This window comes from Mustela nivalis (assembly GCF_964662115.1).
Source record: "Mustela nivalis genome assembly, chromosome: 13".
In the NCBI taxonomy this organism is placed as follows: Eukaryota; Metazoa; Chordata; class Mammalia; order Carnivora; family Mustelidae; genus Mustela; species Mustela nivalis.
This window is the reverse complement of record NC_139032.1, coordinates 68,885,088-68,903,206: the sequence shown is the minus strand read 5'-3', so window position 1 is coordinate 68,903,206 and position 18,119 is coordinate 68,885,088. Positions and strand designations below refer to the sequence as shown.

At 44.2% G+C, this 18,119-nt stretch overlaps 1 long non-coding RNA gene across 1 annotated transcript in view; it reads left to right on the top strand.

Moving 5' to 3' along the window:
• The window catches only part of LOC309847093, a 149,475-nt gene extending 131,618 nt beyond the window's left edge, over positions 1-17,857 (top strand). The window contains exon 4 of the long non-coding RNA XR_014302296.1: positions 17,836-17,857. This is a non-coding gene — a long non-coding RNA (uncharacterized lncRNA). The remainder of the gene's footprint in view (positions 1-17,835) is intronic.
• The last annotated feature ends 262 nt before the right edge of the window (positions 17,858-18,119 follow it).

Genomic DNA, 18,119 nt, shown 5'->3' with positions numbered 1-18,119 from the left:
ATGGGGACCTCTCAGCGTCTGGAACCTGACCCACCCTCCTCACTCTGATTGGGTGTCTCCGGGGTTATTCCCCAGGGAAGCCTCCCTGTTTGAGGAGTCTGTTTTGATGATGTTTTCAACTCTCACCCTCACAGTCCTCAGTCTTAGAGGTCTTCATTGAAGCCAACCAAGCGTGTAGCACTTCAAAAGAAATGTTGCCACATGTAAGGTGTCTAACACTGAAATCCCCTCTCTGAGCACAGCATCTGTCTTTCGCTTTACTCTGAGTCTGCAGTGTAGAGTAATACAAAGAGCAGGGGCTTTGGAGCACAGTAGAGACGTGGGACCCTGGGCAGTGACAACTCCCAGAGCCTCTGTTTTCTTATTAACACGGAAAAGGTAACAGCACATGTCTGGAGAATGGAGGAGAGAATTAAAAGAGGGAATGTTCGAGAAACATCCAGGGGTTTAGAAGGAACTTGTGGGTTCCTTCATTTTCCCCTGTAGGGGCTGCTTAGTCAAGTCCCCAACACTTATTCCACTCCAGGTGATGTCAGTCATGAGAATTCCAACCCTCTGCTGCGTTTGGTTGAGGCACAGACAAGTGACCTAATCCTAGCTGATGGGACATGAGAAGAAGTCGACTGGGGGGCTTTGGAGGAGAGTTTTTCTTCTTTCTGATAAGAGATGCAAGAAATAGACAATCCTCATTTTCCTCTGGATACTGTCCTCTGTGAAGCTGACCTCTGCAGTTGCTGTGGTTTGTTTAGCTACTGGCTGGAGGCTGAGCCAGTATTTGGAGAAGGGCAGAGTCCATAGGTTGTAAGAGAAGCAGAGTCAAAGCCCTCACAGTCCTCATCTAGTGATGCCCTACCTATGGACTTCTCCTGGTGTGGGTTAACTCAGGTGTTCCCTTGCTATATAAGCCTACTTGATTAGGGTTTTCTATTCTTTGCAGTTAGAAGCATACAAATTGCTAAACACCTCATGAGCGCCTACTCTTGAAATCATCAGTCCATCATGTTCTCATGATCCATCCCAATCTCCTCCTGCTTTTATAGCCCTATCAGGACTCCAGAGTCAACTGTTGCAATAGTAGGACACTGCTGGTCAACCGCGATGGGCTGCCATTGGGTCATTTCTGCCTAAACAGTCCCAATGTTGTTCCTTTGCCTCCAGTCTGCCGGGCTGCAGGGTACTGCTGAAGAAGTATAAAATTACACCCCGTGGCCATATTATAAGCCCATGCTTTCTTCCTTCCTCAGACCTTAGCTGCTGCTCCAGTCAATCTCAATTCTTTGCTATTTCCACCTCCACACAATTACTCAGACTGTTCCTGCCAGCTGATATACCCTTTCACTCTCTCTCCCTTGGAGCAGTCTTTCCTGTGCTTCCAGGCCAATCCCAAATCTTGGCAATGAGATGCCAGTGCCACCTTCTTGGAACCCCTGCTACACCACATCTCTCTACAAATCCAGGTCAACCTCCTAATATAGATATTCATCCTTTTCTTTTATACTCCCTCATAGACCCTGATCTCCTTAGGCATACTTTGTTAAGTATGAAGAAGCTCACAACTACAAATTAAGAAAGAAGCAAGGGATAAAGACCAAGGGTACAGGTTTTAACTCAGTCAGATTCCAGTTTGAAGATGGACCACGCCACTTCATAGCAAAAGGAAAGAGGGACAATTAATCAGCTCTGTGTGCCATGCTTTTTATCCAAAGATAGAACTCATAATACCTACGAAGGGAATTGGGAGGATTGTACGAGAACATTTTATAAAAATGCTAGGCATGTTTCTGGTAGCCAGTGTGTGTGTGTGTGTGTGTGTGTATACAAATCCTTTCTCTGTGGATATCAAGTCATCTGTAGTATTATAAAACTTAATTCATTTTGGCAACATTCAAATAAAAATCGAGCACCTCCATCCCCTTTCTCCATCATACGGACATAAATCAACATCCAGCACGCACCTTCTGCTGGCCAGCACTGCCCTACATGAAATGATACTAAAGATCAAGTGACTATGGAACTAGTCCATTGCCCTAAGATTCGTCCTCACGATTCCTTAAACATGTGGGGCACCTCACAGATAGCAGGTGTTTCTGCCTGCTGGATTGCCTCACTCAGATGTTTACACCCTCTTCCTCTCAGATAATAGAGAGGTGTAAACATCTATATAATAAGGCATGATAATAAGTTGGAAGCTTTTTGTATGGGCAGATTCCTAGCCTCACCCTTAGAGAGTCTCTGTGGGTCAGCACAGATGTGGCCTAGGACTTTGCATCTTTAGCAAGCATCTGGTGTGATCTTGATTTAGGTGACGTGCACTGAGGGCTGAGTTATGAGTGGGGTCCGGGAAGCTGGTTTTCCTAGGAGTGAGCACACTGTGACATACCCATGCAGGCATGGCTAATAGCCCGCCCTACGTTGGGTCTCAACAGTTGGACCTCAGACTCCTGCAAGTAACGGGGAGCACCAGGGATCTTGTACCAGAGGGAGCCTTCCTGGGGTATGCAAGACTCCAAGGGGAATGGGTTGAAATTCACAAGGAGCTTTGGCACTGATCCAAGAAACAGGATAAGCTAAATCCCTAGATCTGTTTGGGAGACCTAGAATGACCTGGGGATTATTTAGAAGTGAGATGGACAAGCGAACTTGGTGGGGATGGTGGATCTCAGCCACCAAGGTCTGAAACCAGCAGAAAGTTGGACTATGAAAATGTTATCGTTTTCTAATTCAAACAAGATATTTATTTCTTCGTTTCCTTTTTTTTTTTTTTAAGATTTTATTTATTTATTTATTTATCTGCTGAAGGCAGAGACTTTAACCCACTGAGCGGCCCAGGCGCCCCTCTTCATTTCCTTTTTGACCTCCCTTATTATTTGGTGGAGTTCCTGTTGAAAATCCCCCCCCCCCCAGTTTGGGGGAACAGCCCTGGGTGAGGTGGGAACTGTAAAATGACCACCATTCATGTTATTGAGGGCCTTCTTGGGCCAGGCACTTTTGTGCATCTCTGTTTTCTCTAATTTTCATAAGCACATGATAAGATAAGTGTGAATACTTTCTTTTGGTGGGGGGCGGTGAGGATCTGACATGTCAGAGAGGTTAAGCAATCCGCTTAGGACCATACAGCAAAGATGAAAGTCACGTGCACAGGGGGAGCCCTTCTTACTGGAGACTCTCTCAGTGCCTCCTCCTGCTCATCCTCGGAGGGCTTGATCTTTCAATGGCCAGAAAAAGACCTCCTAGGACCCACCAATCTATTGTTTTCCCAGATACCTGGCAGAGAAAGTGATTTCTGAAGCAGGAGAAAACCCAGAAAGATTGCTCAGTTCCTGTGAGGGCTGCTTCACAGCTGGGGATGACAGTTAATCTTGAAAATCAATTCAGGGCCTGCTCCTGCTGCAGACACTCCCCAGGGCAGGGCAGGCCACAGCTCCTCTCACTGCTGTTCAACAGCACAAAAAGGGGTTGCCAGCATGGGGAGGCCAGGGGCAACTGTGCACTGGGCCTGAGGTTGGGCACAGAACAGCTGCTGTGGGGCCAGCAGACAGCACCTTCAGCCCCGGGGCAGGTAGGCAATGGGTGGACGAGAAGTGATTCTGGCCCCTTCTGTCTGACAATGAGCGGAATCAGCTCACAGAGGCAACCCTGGTCTCTGCCACAGCAGGCCCAGCCCCTGTGGCTTTGTGGCAAAGCTATCCTTCTCTGGATGCTTTCTGGACTGTGGCCCTGGGTCTTCCCAGACCTCTCTAAAAGTGGACAACGGCTGACCCATGGATGATGGCCCAGCGGGGACTCAGGGCCCTCTGCGAATAGCTAGGAAGCTTCTGAAATCTCACATTCGTGTCTTCTCAAGGCTGCAATTATGCTAAACTGCCCCAAGACTGGCAGCCTAAGTCAGAGTATGCTAAACCCTTCCTCCGGATCCTGAAAGGCAGCCAAGAAGTACTGCGCTTTCCAAAGAATCAGTTCTCCTTCATAAAAGGGTGAAATGGGAAGCCAGCGCCATCCCCTAGTGGGATAAGTTATAACATTACTTTATAGAACTGTGACATTCATCTTAAAGCATTTCACCCACAAGATCACAGCTCTGGGAGAAACGATTGTCCCCATTTTACAGAGGAGGGAACTGATATTCAGAGACTTTAACAAGGATCGAAATGGTAGAGTGCAAATTTAAATACAGATCTTTTAACTACAAATATCTTCTCTTTATGGCTTCCTCCTACTACATGATTCTATATATCAGGCTCAGTATCTTCTCTTTGGAGGATATTGTCTGTGTGAGTTAGGGGTAATTATGGTAATAGTAATGTGCGTATTAGAAGGCTGTGAGTTGTCGCAGAGATATAGACACGAACGTACATTGTAAAGCGACAGTGCAATACCAGGCAATGGAATATTATTATTCAAATTCCTGCCACCTCATCTTCTCTTCCCCTTCAAATATATCCTCAGCAATAACTTCCCTTCCTGTCTCTTCCCTACCAGCTTTATCACCTGAGTGACTAGAATACGAACCACCATCCGGGGCTGTGCAGTGGAGATTGCTATCACTATTCTGCAAATGAGTAAGCTGAGGCTTTGCGAAATGTCTTCCTTGAGCTAATAAATGCAGTGTTTGGTGGAACCAGCATTTTCTCTGTCCCCTGTTCTGACCACACAGAGTCCCAGGACAGCAGAAATGGAGTCTGGATGCTGGAACTCAAGGTTCGTCCCCAGGACGACCCTCACCCCCCACTCCACTTCACCTCTCTATTTTGGTGACCTCCAGGCCTCTCACACCTGAATGTTCTAGAGGGAGAGCTCTCCTGCAACCTCAGATACAGTCATGTCTTATTTATATACGTCACCATCTCCCCAGTGGCTCTGTGGCAGGGAGAATGGAAATAGTCCTACCGTCCAAGGCCCAGGGATGGGGTTATATGAGGATTGTTTCCCTGAATGGCACAGTGGGGACCATCAAAGTGTTTCACATATGGGTTGGGCAGCAGGGATTAGCTGCTAGAGCCTTGTCCCCGTGCTTCTCAAAGTCCATAGTGAGGGGGATGGTTTCTCAAAGCCCGATTCATCTGGGAATCTCAGCCACCTTAGGGGGAAAAACCCGAATAGGCCTTCCCTTCTAAGAATCTGGAATGGTGGAGAGAACTGGACACTGGGCTCAAAGCTACAGAATCTAGATTTTAGGGTTGAGTGAGGTTTCTGGTGAATCCCAGTGCTGCCCCTTTATAAATGCATGATCTTGAGTAACTTACTGGATTTCTCTGAGCTGCAGTTTTTGCATCTGAAAAATGGGTGTTGATCCATTAATTCAGAAAGTGTGTAATAAGCAATGAACAGTTGTAGTTCTAGGTATGGGAGTAGAGTGGTCAATGACACAGATGAGATCTTGGGGGCTGATAATAACTCAGGGGGGCAATTTGACAGTGGAGGCAGATGGCCGATAAAAAATTGGACAAGAAAGATGTTAGATAGTGGTGAGTACTATAAACAAAAACAGCAATGTAATGTGATGGGTAAAGGGCTGGAGAAATTTAGGGATGACTCCTCAGAACAGGTGACATTTTAATGAGGGCTGAAGTCAGGCAGTGAGACAGCAGGAGAGCTCCAGGTGGAGGGCACAGTCTGGGCACAGACTTAGAAGGAAGCACATGTTTGAAGTCAGGGTGCTGGGGCCCTGTGTGGTGAGAGAAGCAGCTGATGGGAAAGTAGTAGAGTTGGTCAGAAAGCTAGCAGGGACCAGATCCTTGTGGGTCTCACAGGCCACAGTAAAGAACTTCTCTCTCAATCCTGTGTGATGGAAACCAGAGGGTTTTAAGCAGAAGAGTGTGGCCTCCCTGACAATGGCAGCTCCTTTCTGGCTGCTGCTGGAGAATAGTTCTGGAGCAGCCAAGAACAGAAGCCAGGAGATCGGTGCGTGGCTGCTTGTTGCAGTAGTTTGGACAATTGGTTACGGAGGCTTTGTGTATGGTGGAGGTGAAAAGAAGACGTCAGACACAAATGTATTTTGTAGGGCTGGAGGATTTTGATGAGGGATTAGATGAGAGGGTGTGGGAGAGAATCCAGGACGGCACCTGGTTTTAGGAACTACCTCATAGTCATCTGATGAGGATTGACCTAGATAATGGATAAACAGCACTCAGCCCAGTGCCAGGAACTTAGCAAAGGGTCAGTGCATTTTTATCGTCTTCATTATTTCTCATCCAGGTTCTGTGACTGATGTTCGGCTGAACTTTGAGTGCCTCTCTGGTCCTCGGTTTCTGCATGTATACAATATGGCAGGCCATATATTCATTCATTCCCACCACAAATACTTATTAGATATCTATGATGAACCCGGCTTTGTGCTGGGCACCAGAGAAACAGGGTGAAGAAGACCAAACAGGGTCTGCCTTGGGAGAGCTTACAATAGAGTAGAGAAGATACCTGTCTAGAGACAGGAGGTTCCAAATCCTTAGGACGGTCAGGAGGGAGCCACTGGTAGGCAGACCTTGTCCAAATATGCATCCACGGAAGCCTTCTGTATGAAATGACATTTAAATGGAGGTCACGGAACACCTGGGTGGCTGGCTCAGTCGGTTGAGCATCCAGCTCTTGATTACAGCTCAGGTTGTGATCTCCGGGTCGTGGGATCAAGCTTTGGGTTTGGCTTGATCTGCCCCTCCCCCGGCCTCTCTCTCAAATAAGTCTTTTTAAAAAATAAATGGAGGTCACAAGGATGAGTGGGAGTTGGGAAGGTGGGGGATTGGAATGGATGGAGGGAAGTCAGGTGAGCAGGGAAAGGAGGTATCCGACGGAGTAGCAGCATGAATGAAGTCCTCAAGGATGAACGAGCATGACTGCTCCGATAATGGGATTCTAAGTCCATAACTGCCCAATCATCTCATGTTTAAAAAACCATGGAAAGAAGGGGCACCAAGGCTCATCAAATGCAGGCGGTGACACTTTTGAAATGATCTGGACAAGCAAGAGTATGTTTATATTTTTTTAAAAGGTTAGCTACCAACAGTAAATGCTTCATGGTCCTTTTGGGAGGATCTGACCTCCCTGGGAGTATTACTTAACTCCTTTGCTAAGATAGTTTGCCAGGTTTTTAAAGGTGGCTTCACATCAGCACTGCTAGGAGAATCTTCAGAGAATATGCTCTTTCCAGGCCCCACCTTTCACATGTGTATCCAGGGTAGGATATGGCTAATTAACGATGGCACCACACTCTTGGTTTTGTACCAGATTCCGAGTTCTGCCCTTGTAGGGAGCTGGACCAGTAAAAGCTACTGGGCCATATTATCCTTGATAATGATACTAGCTTCTTAATGATCAAAAGGTTTGGAATTATTCTTTAAAATCTTCCCTTTGAGGAAAGATTTGAGAAGCAGCCACCTTCAAAATATTTCTGTATTTGGATAAAATTATTTTTGAAGATGTCACATTATTTTCATTATAATAAATTTGTTTTAGAATTTGTCTTAAAAATTGGAATGCCTGGGGCTCCTGGGGAGTTCAGTCTGTTAAGCATCTGCCTTTGGCTCAGGTCATGATCCCAGGGACCTGGGACAGAGTCCTGCATTGGGCTCCTTGTTCAGCAGGGAGTCTGCTTCTCCCTCTCTCTCTGCTGCTCCCCCAGCTTGTGCTCTCTCTCTGTCTCTCTCACTCTCTCTCAAATAAGTAAAAAAATAAATAAAATCTTTAGAAAAGAAAAAAGAGTTGGTATACCTTCTCCCATGCAGTGAGAAGTAATCCAACAAACTTACCTTTTCGACTTGGCTGCCAGGAAACTCAGAGACAAATCTGAAGTCTACCTATAGTAACTATACTAAGCTCCAAGATAGCATACATCTTTCTCTAGTTTAATACTAGTATCAAGTATATACGAAGTGTCAACTCTCTCTAAGTCTGTATGAAGGTTCTTCAAAATCCCAGCCCGCACATTTTTCTGGAGTCTATAGAAGAACGATAGTCTAAGACCATAGTCATCACGGTTGTTATGATGCAGATAGTAGACACGGAAACCAAACCACTGAGTGCTTGGTAATGGAAGCATTTGTGGGAATTGCAAGCAAAGTGCGATCAAAGGCAAAAGCATTCTTTCTCACAATACCATGAAGAAAGGAGACTGGGTGTTCCTCATCTGAATCAGAATTTTTCTTGTGATTGTTCCCTCAAAAAAAAAAAAAAAAAAAAAGGGCAAAAACCAGATGTATACAGTGTGCAAGCCCTTTCTCTCTCAACTGTTAGAGCAACCCCGCAAGCAACTATTACTAGAAGCTCTTTGACGGAGGAGGGAAACAGAGGCTCAGAGTGATCCAGTGTTCCAGATCCATCTAATGGGGCTGTCATTACATGACAAGTCCCCCTTCCTTCTGGTGCATTCCACTGTCCCCTGTAAGTGAGCCTGACTGCTCTGTGTCCACCTCTTCTAGGGCCTTATAGATAGTGGTTTTCTCCTTCCCCACGGGGGTTCCCCAGACCCCCTTCTGTGGGCCCTGCCCGGTTCTTCTCACTCACAGACAAGCAGCCCTTTTAACTACATTCTGAGGCTATGCTGTTTCCCTCTCTCCATCCAATCTTTTGGATAAACGATCCAATTTAGGTCTTGTCATTCTAAGTTTCACCTTTATCTTTAGGGTATTCCTCTCCGTCTCTCTCTCTCCTCCTCCCCATCTTCTAACCCTATTCTAACCTCCCAGTGGCTGTACAGCAAAGGTGCCCGGTAGGGGTACAGCAGGACAAAGCAAAAAGAGGCTTTTCACCAGGAATGGAGTTGGCCGGCCTTCAGAACTGTGAGGAATAAACTTCTGTTGTTAAGCCCCCCACAAAAGAGAAATAAATAAAAGAGAGAAGATCCCATCATAAACCATGGCAGCCCAAGGGTGAGCTCTCAGCAGGGTCTGCGGAAGGTCCAGGATCCCTCAGGAGGGGCTCAGGGATGTGACGGTAACCATGATTTTCCAGTCCAGGACACCTGCAGTGGGCTAAGCTCTGTGGATAGAGACGTCCAGGGGGTCCCTGAAGTTAAGGAGCATGGTCTAGTGGCTGCGGGGTGCTAGACCATCATTGAGTTGAGATCTGCTGTGTGTCTGCTGCAGACCAGCTGTTAGTCAAAACATACACAGGAAAAGGCTTAGCAGAAAATTGTTCAAAGGAATCAGAAATGTGCTGTTTATTGGAAACTCGGGTCAAAACTTAAATATCATTGGATTGAATTGAATCAAATTGCAGAAGGTGGGGGCCATTTGAAGGAATCAGGAGTGTATGCATTCAGAGGAATGAGGGTAATAAAACTGTAATATGCTCTAGTACTAAAAACAAGGATTTCAGAGCCGGAGGGTTTTGACTTCTGGTTCTGGCATATCTCTAGCTAACGGCGCATCTTTAAACAAGTTACCTATTAAGTTAGGCTCCTTGAGCTTTGGTTTCTTCATTGGAAAGTGAATGGATAATACTGACCTTGGGGGCTATTAGGAAGATTAAATGCAAAAATGCATATAACATAATGCAGAGCTTAGAACATAATTAATTAATTAATTAATTAATCAACATGAGCTGTTATGATTATTACATTATTTATAATATATTATATTATTAATTATAAAGATGCATTATAATTATATTCTATATATTATAATATATAATATCATATTATATATAATACATTATATTAATAATTATAAAAATGCATTCACAGCCTCAAAGGGTCCTTGGTTTATAATGCCTGAGAAATCTAGAAAAGGTCAGCCTTTCTCTCTTAGAAAGTCAGCCTGAGCTGCTGTCTGCTGAGGAGTCCAGTTTGGATACAGAGAATCAACGTTTTAGAAACTTTAGGCTTTGACGCCGTATCAGGATTTCCCCCCAGACGCAGAGCGCCCCAAGCCACAGAGGTACGCAACAGCAGGAGCTCCCTTAGTGATTGCTGAATCAGAAAGTCACAAAGATCTGAAACATTGATGAAAAAGAGGTTTGCTCTAGCTCCTCTCCTTCAAATGAAGAAGTCCCTTAGAGTCCTATGATTGAGTCTTATGATTGTATTTTCTGGAAAAGCTCCCCTGGCAGACTGGAGGGGGAGAAAGGCTAAGAGAGGAGAGGGTCCTGGCACAAAACACACCCTTTTCTCTTCAGAGTCGCCTACAAGAAGTTATTGCATTTGAAATTCCTTGAGACTCTAAATTTAATTTCAGGGAGAAGTCATTTGTTTGCCTTTACAGCAAGGGACCCTCCTGGATTTCTTCCTGGTAGACTTCATATTTCCTTTTCTTATTAGTAGTCATTTACTGAGTGAGAACCACAGAATATTTTCCCACTTCATCAACATTACCAGGAAGCTCCAGAGTTTTCATGGAGCCTGGCATGTCGTAAGCATGAAGAACATGTTTGCTGAAGGGAGGAATGAATGAAGTGCCCTAGAGATCTAATTCAATCTGCCTATTTCCCTGACTGGAAACCTGAGGCATGGAGCAGAGAAACGAGTCACATAAATTCATCAGTGAAAATTGTTCAAAGGAATCAGCAGGTCGACAGCCCAAGATTTCTTCAAGCTTAGAACTTATTATAAAGCCCCAGATTTTAATGACTATTAGATATCACTGTGAACACATGAAGTTGTCATGTTAAATACAAAATAGACCCTGGCAGACATTGGCAGACTGTTGCAAAGGGCGTGTAGGAGGTACCAGAGGCAATAAAATATTTGTTGCAAAGACTCAACTCTACCATCCCAGCTCCAAAGCAACCATAGGCATCACATAAAGCAATGAGCCTGACCCTGTCCCCATAAAACTTTGGTAACTACGTAAGGTGAAAAACAATTTTATTTATAGACACCAAAATTTGAACCCCATAATTCATGTGTGTCACAAAGTATTAGCCTTTTGATTTTTTTTTTCAGCCATTAAAACAACAACAACAACAACAACAACAAACTGCAAAAGCCATTCTTTGCTACCAGGCTGTACAAAATCAGGTGGAGGGCTGAATTTGGTCAAGTCCTGGTCTATGGCATTGAAAAGGAGAAAATTCTTGCAGAATTTTTGGCAGCTGCAGAAACTCTGTTTGCCCCTCTCCCACTCTGTAGTTAGAGGGCCAGATGCTCGGAAGAGCGGAGTTCCAAGGGCCACTGCAGCTGAAGACCGTTCCCTTGGCTTGGACTGACTTCTGACTTCTTTCAAAGTGCTCCCGTGGGCCTGCGCAGTTGTGAAAACATCAAAATGTCCTATCATGCGGACTGGTTAAGTAATTATCTCTACACCCCATGACATCATAATAAGTCACCGTACAATGGATGGCAATGTTGATTTCTACTGATAGAGAAACTGTTGTTCCTAATTGAGTGAGGCTAGGCAAGTCATTAAACATGACATGGAGTGTAATCCCACTGATGTCAATGTAATGCTATCTAAATGCAGAGTAAAAATGAAAAGCAAATATAATATTGTAAACAAACGATGGATTTTTTTCCTTCTCTTATTTTCCTATGCTTCATCATGGTGAATGGTCTCATAATTTTAAAACCACATGAAACAGAACCTTAAAAAGGAAAAAAAAAAAAAGACCCTAGTTCTAGATGAAATTTCTAACTGCTGACCTTGAAGGACAAGCATGAGTGACCAGAGACCACTCAAGTAATGTCATCAGCTTAGATCCTTCCTTCTCGGCATGTTTCCGCACACATTAACCCTCAGAGGGGGCCGGATGCAGCCATGTCCCCCGCAACTCTCCACTTGGTTCCTCCTCCTCCTCCTCTTCCTCCTCCTTCCCCTCCTTCTTTTTAACCTATGAAACTTTCCATTTTACAGACAAGCCTTGCTAGGTGGAAAAGGCACTAATAAACTAGCAAATGGAGAAATCGATTTCAGCAGCCAAGAGAAGAGCACGGTTTCTCACTATAGCAAGCTTCCATGCCGCATTGGGGGGAGTTTCAGTGACCTTTTATCTTATACAAATCCAACCCAAATGTCAGATGTAGTTATTCCAAATATTTCAGTGAGAGTATCCCTTTTGCTTTTATATATTCTTAACTTGGACATGGAGGGGGAAAAGTAAAGCAGCCAAGAAGTGAATATTTGCAGACTACCTACTAGGTGCCGGGCACTTCACTTGTCTTTCCTCACTTACTCCTCACAACCACCCCATAAAGAGGTTCAGAGCCTCTCTTCACAAATGAGGGATACAAAGCTCAGAGATGTGAAGTAATTGGCAAGATGTCACACAGCTAGCATGGAGAGGAGCAAGATTAAAAGTATGATTCTACTTGGCTCCACAGACCGTGGGCTTTCAACTACTCCATGCTGCTTAACTCCATTTCGCAGATGAGCACAGGGCTGCATGCAGAAGTAGCTCACTACCTATCTATCCCAGGGAATATACTAATGCAATCTGAAAACTGTGCTATTCTCCGAGATTGTTTTTTTTTCCAATGTCCATAACCCCACCCCCCTCTTCCAAACCCCCTCCCCTAAGCAACCCTCAGTTTGTTTTGTGAGATTAAGAGTCACTTATGGTTTGTCTCCCTCCCAATCCCATCTTGTTTCACTCATTCTTCTCCTACCCCCTTAACCCCCCATGTTGCCTCTCCACTTCCTCATATCAGGGATATCATATGATAGTTGTCTTTCTCTGATTGACTTATTTCGCTAAGCATGATACCCTCTAGTTCCATCCACGTCATTGCAAATGGCAAGATTTCGTTTCTTTTGATGGCTGAATAGTATTCCATTGTGTATATATACCACATCTTCTTTATCCATTCATCTGTTGATGGACATCTAGGTTCTTTCCATAGTTTGGCTATTGTAGACATTGCTGCTATAAACATTCGGGTGCACGTGCCCCTTCAGATCACTTATTCTCCGAGATTTTGAGCAACAAGAGAGACCTTGGTAATTCTGCCATCCCATGGCCTCATTATACAGATGAGAACACTGAGGCTCTAAGAGAGGAAATGGGTTGTCTCAGTCCCTAGTCTTCAGGTCAGAGAGCATGGGCTGCAGCTCGGGCCCCCCACCTGCGGTGTCCTTCTGCCTGCTCATGGGGTTCCACGTTTCTCAGTTCCACAAGTCAATCAGCCAGGTTCTGTGCTAGATATCTGGGAGATTCTCAGAGTTCAAACTGAGGAAAGAAACAAAGAGAGAGAAATTTTCTACGGTTGAAGAGCCAACAGTCTACCACACGAATATCTCTGGGAAATGAACACCATGTTCACTGTTACAATAGAAGGGGGCATGGCTTGAAAAGGGACATAGTTGCAGGGGGGTGAATTTTGGTATTTCTTTCCGTGTGTGTGTGTGTGTGTTCCCTAGGTGTTCTTTTGGATTCCGAATTAAGTTCTGTCTTGAACAACAAAAGCCAATTTTTAAGAATGTCCTTCAGTTTTACTCCTAGAGATATGAAAGTTGAATTTATAGCTGGTCAGTTCCTTAGCCCTTTTGCTGAGGTCCATGTGGCCCGAAGAAGCAACTGGATTTGGGGGTGGTGGGGGGAGCCCACAGTACACTGCAGAGCCTTCCCCCAAGCAAAATGCAAGTGTTGAAAATCCCCCTGGCTAGCCAAACTTCTGGCAAGCAAGGAGTTTGTCAACCTGCTTGGGTCCTTGCCAGAAGTTTTAGCTACACAACCTCACAGCTCTTTCAATAAGCCCTCTCAAGGCAGAAATCTGTGGTGTGCCTCTTGGGGCTTTTCTTTTGACAGCATCTGAAGGTCTTTACAAAGAAAAACAGCCTTTAAACAAGGAACGGGCCTCTGCTGTGTACTTGCCATCTAATCTTGATCCAGCAGTTTTTCTTCTCCAGGTTTCAGGTTCTCTCTCCATAAAAGGAAAGTATAGGACTATCTCAGGGGTGGCAGATGCACGCCATTTCTCTGGTGGTGTTGCTGGAATTGGCTCGTACCAGCTCATAAGGGCTGATGAGCAAATTTTCAGGAATTTCATGAGCCAAGTCACAACTTACTGATTTCTTGAAATCAGCCACGGTGAGAATGTTTAAACCAAGTAAACAGATAAATGCCCCAAGTCAGGACATCGCCCCCCCACCTCCAGCCTCACCTCCAAGAGCTAGTTATTAAACATTTATGAGCATACCATTGTCTCTGTAACTCACCAGTGCCGTTCTACACTCATGGCAGACTTTGTTAATCTATCACAGGAATCTGGACCACCTCTACCTAGATGTGACCTAAGAGTCTGTCTTCATTGGATCCTTCATTGCTCCCTCCCTCCCTCCTTTCTTCCTTCCTTCCAATCCTTTATGCAGGAAAGAATTTTTTTTTAGAGAGAGAGAGAAAGGAGGAGGAGGCGGGGCCGAGGGAGAGGGAGAGAGAGAATCTAAAGCAGACTCCAGACTGAGTGTGGCGTCCGATGTGGAATTTGATCTTATGACCCTGAGATCATGACCTGAGCCGAAATGGAGAGTTGGACACTTAATCAATTGAACCACCCACGCTCCCCAATGCAGCAAAGAATCTTTGATGCCTTCATGTGTTGGGCAGTGGGGGTGGACAAATGAACAGAATTGACAAAATTCCTCTTCACATGAAATGTACTTTCTAGTGGAGAGAAACAGATAATAATGAGTAAAAAAATGAATGAAAAATAATTTCATATGGTAGAAGTGCTCGAGAAGAAAAAAACCCAAGCCTAAGGACAGACAGATTTAGATATGATCATCAGAGGACACTCTCTGAGGAAGTGGCTTTGAGCTGAGACCTGAAGGATAAGAAAATGGCGGTCCTGTGCAAAGCCAAGGGATAGGTATCCTGGGAAGAGGAAAGAGCTCGTGCAGAAACACTGAGGTGAAAACAAACTTGCTGAGGGGGGCCTGGGTGGCTCAATGAGTTGAGTGTGTGACTCTTGATTTTAGCTCAGGTGATGATTTAAGGGCTGTGAGATTGAACCCCTGGTTGGGCTCCGTGATCAGTGTGGAGTCTGCTTGTCCCTCTCTCTCTGCTCTTCCCCCTGCCCCCGCTTGTGCACGCTCTCTTTCTGTCTCAGATAAATAAATAAAACCTTAAAAAAAAAAAAAAGAAAAGAAAAAGAATACACACTTGCTGTGTTTAAGAACCCCAAAGACTGTGTGACTCGCATACAGCAAGCAACCATGAGTGCAAAGAGAGGTGAGAGAAGTAGGCAGGCCCGGATTTGTAGCATCTTATAACACATGGTAATGGATGGAGGATTTATTGCAAAAGAACTAGGAAGTTGTTGGAGCGGGAAAGTTCAACCACTATCAACTGACAGGCCTTTTTAAATGTGTAATTGAGGTGAAATTTATACATCCTAAAATTAACCATTTTAAAGTAAGCAATTAAGAGGCACTTAGTATATTCATAATGTCGCATCTAGTTCCAAAATATTTTTATTATCCTAACAGGAAACCCTGGACCTACGAAGCTCAAATGATCCACCAGGGGCCTGAAGGCCTTGGCCATAACCTTCCTGTCTGATAATGCAGAGGCCAGGCCCCAGGTCCATTTGTGCTGGATCTCATTGCCTCTGGGTGTTTGACCTGATAGCTCTGAATAAACTCATTTATGGTTTCATAATTCTGGAATCACTTTTCAAAATCTCCATGGAACTCCAAGAACATCTTTTAATGTAGGAAGGGTGAAGTCAATTACCTGAGATAGTTCTTGACGCGTAATACTCAACATTGAGTGAGATCAAACAGAATAATATCAGAGCAATATTAGATATCCTTTTCTTCAAAAGTCCAGCCCTCCAGTATTATATTCCACCAAGATCTCACCAGAAACAAGTGCATCATCCAAGTGAATCAGCCCTTGTCCTGCTTGCTTTCATTAATCCAACAATAAAAAGTATAAGTAATCAAACTGACAAAATCCCACAAACTATATAAAGACATTTTTTCTTGGTCTTCTCATTAGCTATAGATAGTCGCTAAAACCCATTAATCAAATTAAGGACTAAAAGTCACTGCCTCATGAGTGAACAGCTCTGAAAATCCTGGCTTTGGAGTTTAGAATATTGATCTGTTTTGTTTTTTTTCCTAGTGTACCTATTCTTGGAATGGTAGTCTGTGCTCCTTTCAATCTTACCTACTTTCTGACACACTACGGCAATTGTGGAACCCAACATTAAGGGCATGGGAATTGGGGAGTGTGTTGTTAACCTTTAATGTGTTCTTACATACCCCTGAATTTAAGACGATCTAATCCCAAAAGCATTGAGAACCCTGAACTCTGAGTGATGTTGTTTTTTTCTCCATGTCTCACTGATAGAGGAGGAAAAAGGCATGAATGCCAGTGCAGTCCACCAAGATAACATACACAGATACACACACACAGACACATACACACACACATATACACACACACAGCACAGCATGGCTTAGAGAAATTTGGCAGTGGGAGATAGGTAACTTTTAGACTCGCTCAAAGAATATGCCAGTAGAAGTTCTAAGTGAAAATACCCCTAGGAATTGGATCTGTGGTTTAAAGGTTGAGGAATGAAGTCTGTGTTGGTAACTTACATTTTGAACTCATCAGATTATATACAGTAGTTCCAGCTCTGGGATTATATTCGATGAACCAGGAAGATGGTATAAAGTGACCATCAAAAAGGGACTGAGGACAGAATATCAACAGCTAAGAATAGGCAAAGAGAAGATTCAGGATGTGCAAGAGCTTCCTGGAAGAGGGTATACCACAGTCTTCTGGGCAGGCAGTGTACTTTGTGAAGGAGTGTGCACTCTCTTGGGCCAGGCAAGACTGCAGAAGCCCTAAATAGGACACTTGTGGGGAGAAATTCCACCAGCAGTCCTCTGACCAGTTCCGGCTAACTGCTCTGAAACCTTTCTTCCAACACAAACCTCTCCTGAACTTCCAGCATCTCCTTAATGCCCACAGAGGCCTCGTCCTTCCTTGAAAAATATTTAAAAAGTACAATACCAGAGGTCTGGGACTGATGACGCAGAGGAGTAAAGAAGAGGAAGTTGCCCAAAGGAAGATTTTAATACCCTTTTTTTTTTTTTAATTGAAGTACATTTGACATGTAGCATCCTTTGAAAAAAATATTTAAAAGATAGAAAAGCTGTATTTAAAAAAAGAAACATACTGGATATTCCTGGTATTGACTATCTCTAGCTCCTAAGGACTTGAGCTCTTGAAGTTGGGAATGTATTATTTCCGTGTCCCGGTGCTTAGAGTAACGTCTGGCACAGATGAGAGCTATAAACAAATGTTGTAGCGTTGATTTGAATGCACTTTCAAATGGGACCAGTGAGACCTTCCCACGAGGGCTTACCACAAACATCCCCAAGGGGCTCTCGTCACTTTTGCTTAGGCAATAATTTCATCAGTCGAATGAGGGAATTGGGTCACATTCTGGGACAAGCAGCAGAAAACACTTCTCAGTTGCACCAGACTAGCTTACCTTCCTCTAGTGGCGACTTTATCACCCGACTATTATTTTACTTCTAATATTTTACTTCTAATGACTGTATGTGTGTGTACACAAATGTATATGTGTGTGTATTATAACATTATAAATCACTGTATTGTGTATGCTCTATATAATCAACACCTTGGGTTAAAGCAACTCAAGGATCACGCATTCGTAATGGATTCCGTGTTTAATAGCACCATCAGCGGGGAGGGGAACGGCAGGTTGTTGAATGGGTTCGGAGTTTTAGTTTTACAAAACAAAGAGTTCTGAATGTTGATGGTGGTGATGGCTGCACAGACACGCGAACGTTCCTAAATGCCCCTGAACTGGACAGTTAGGAATGGTGGAGAGGGTAAATTTGTATGTCATATATATTTTTTGCCACAGTTAAAGATAATAATGTAAAAAATGAAAATTCCATTTTTAAAAAAGGAATCGTCGTTTCCTCTTCAAAGGTTTTGGTTTTCGTGTCGTCTCTGGGCGGGAAAGTGGAGAGTGGGAGACTGAAGCTCATTCACAGGACCACGGACAATGATACATGTCATTCTCGGTGAATAGTAAGCTGTGCAAGGGGGCGAGGGGTTGGGTGCTGTGGTGAGTTGAATTGTGTCCCCCCAAAAGTACGCTCGAGACCCCCGGGAATTGTGAATGTGAGCTTATTTGGAAGACGGGTTTGTGCAGATGCGGAAGATGGGTTTGCGCAGATGTAATCAAGTTGAGATGGTTGGGTCCAATTTGG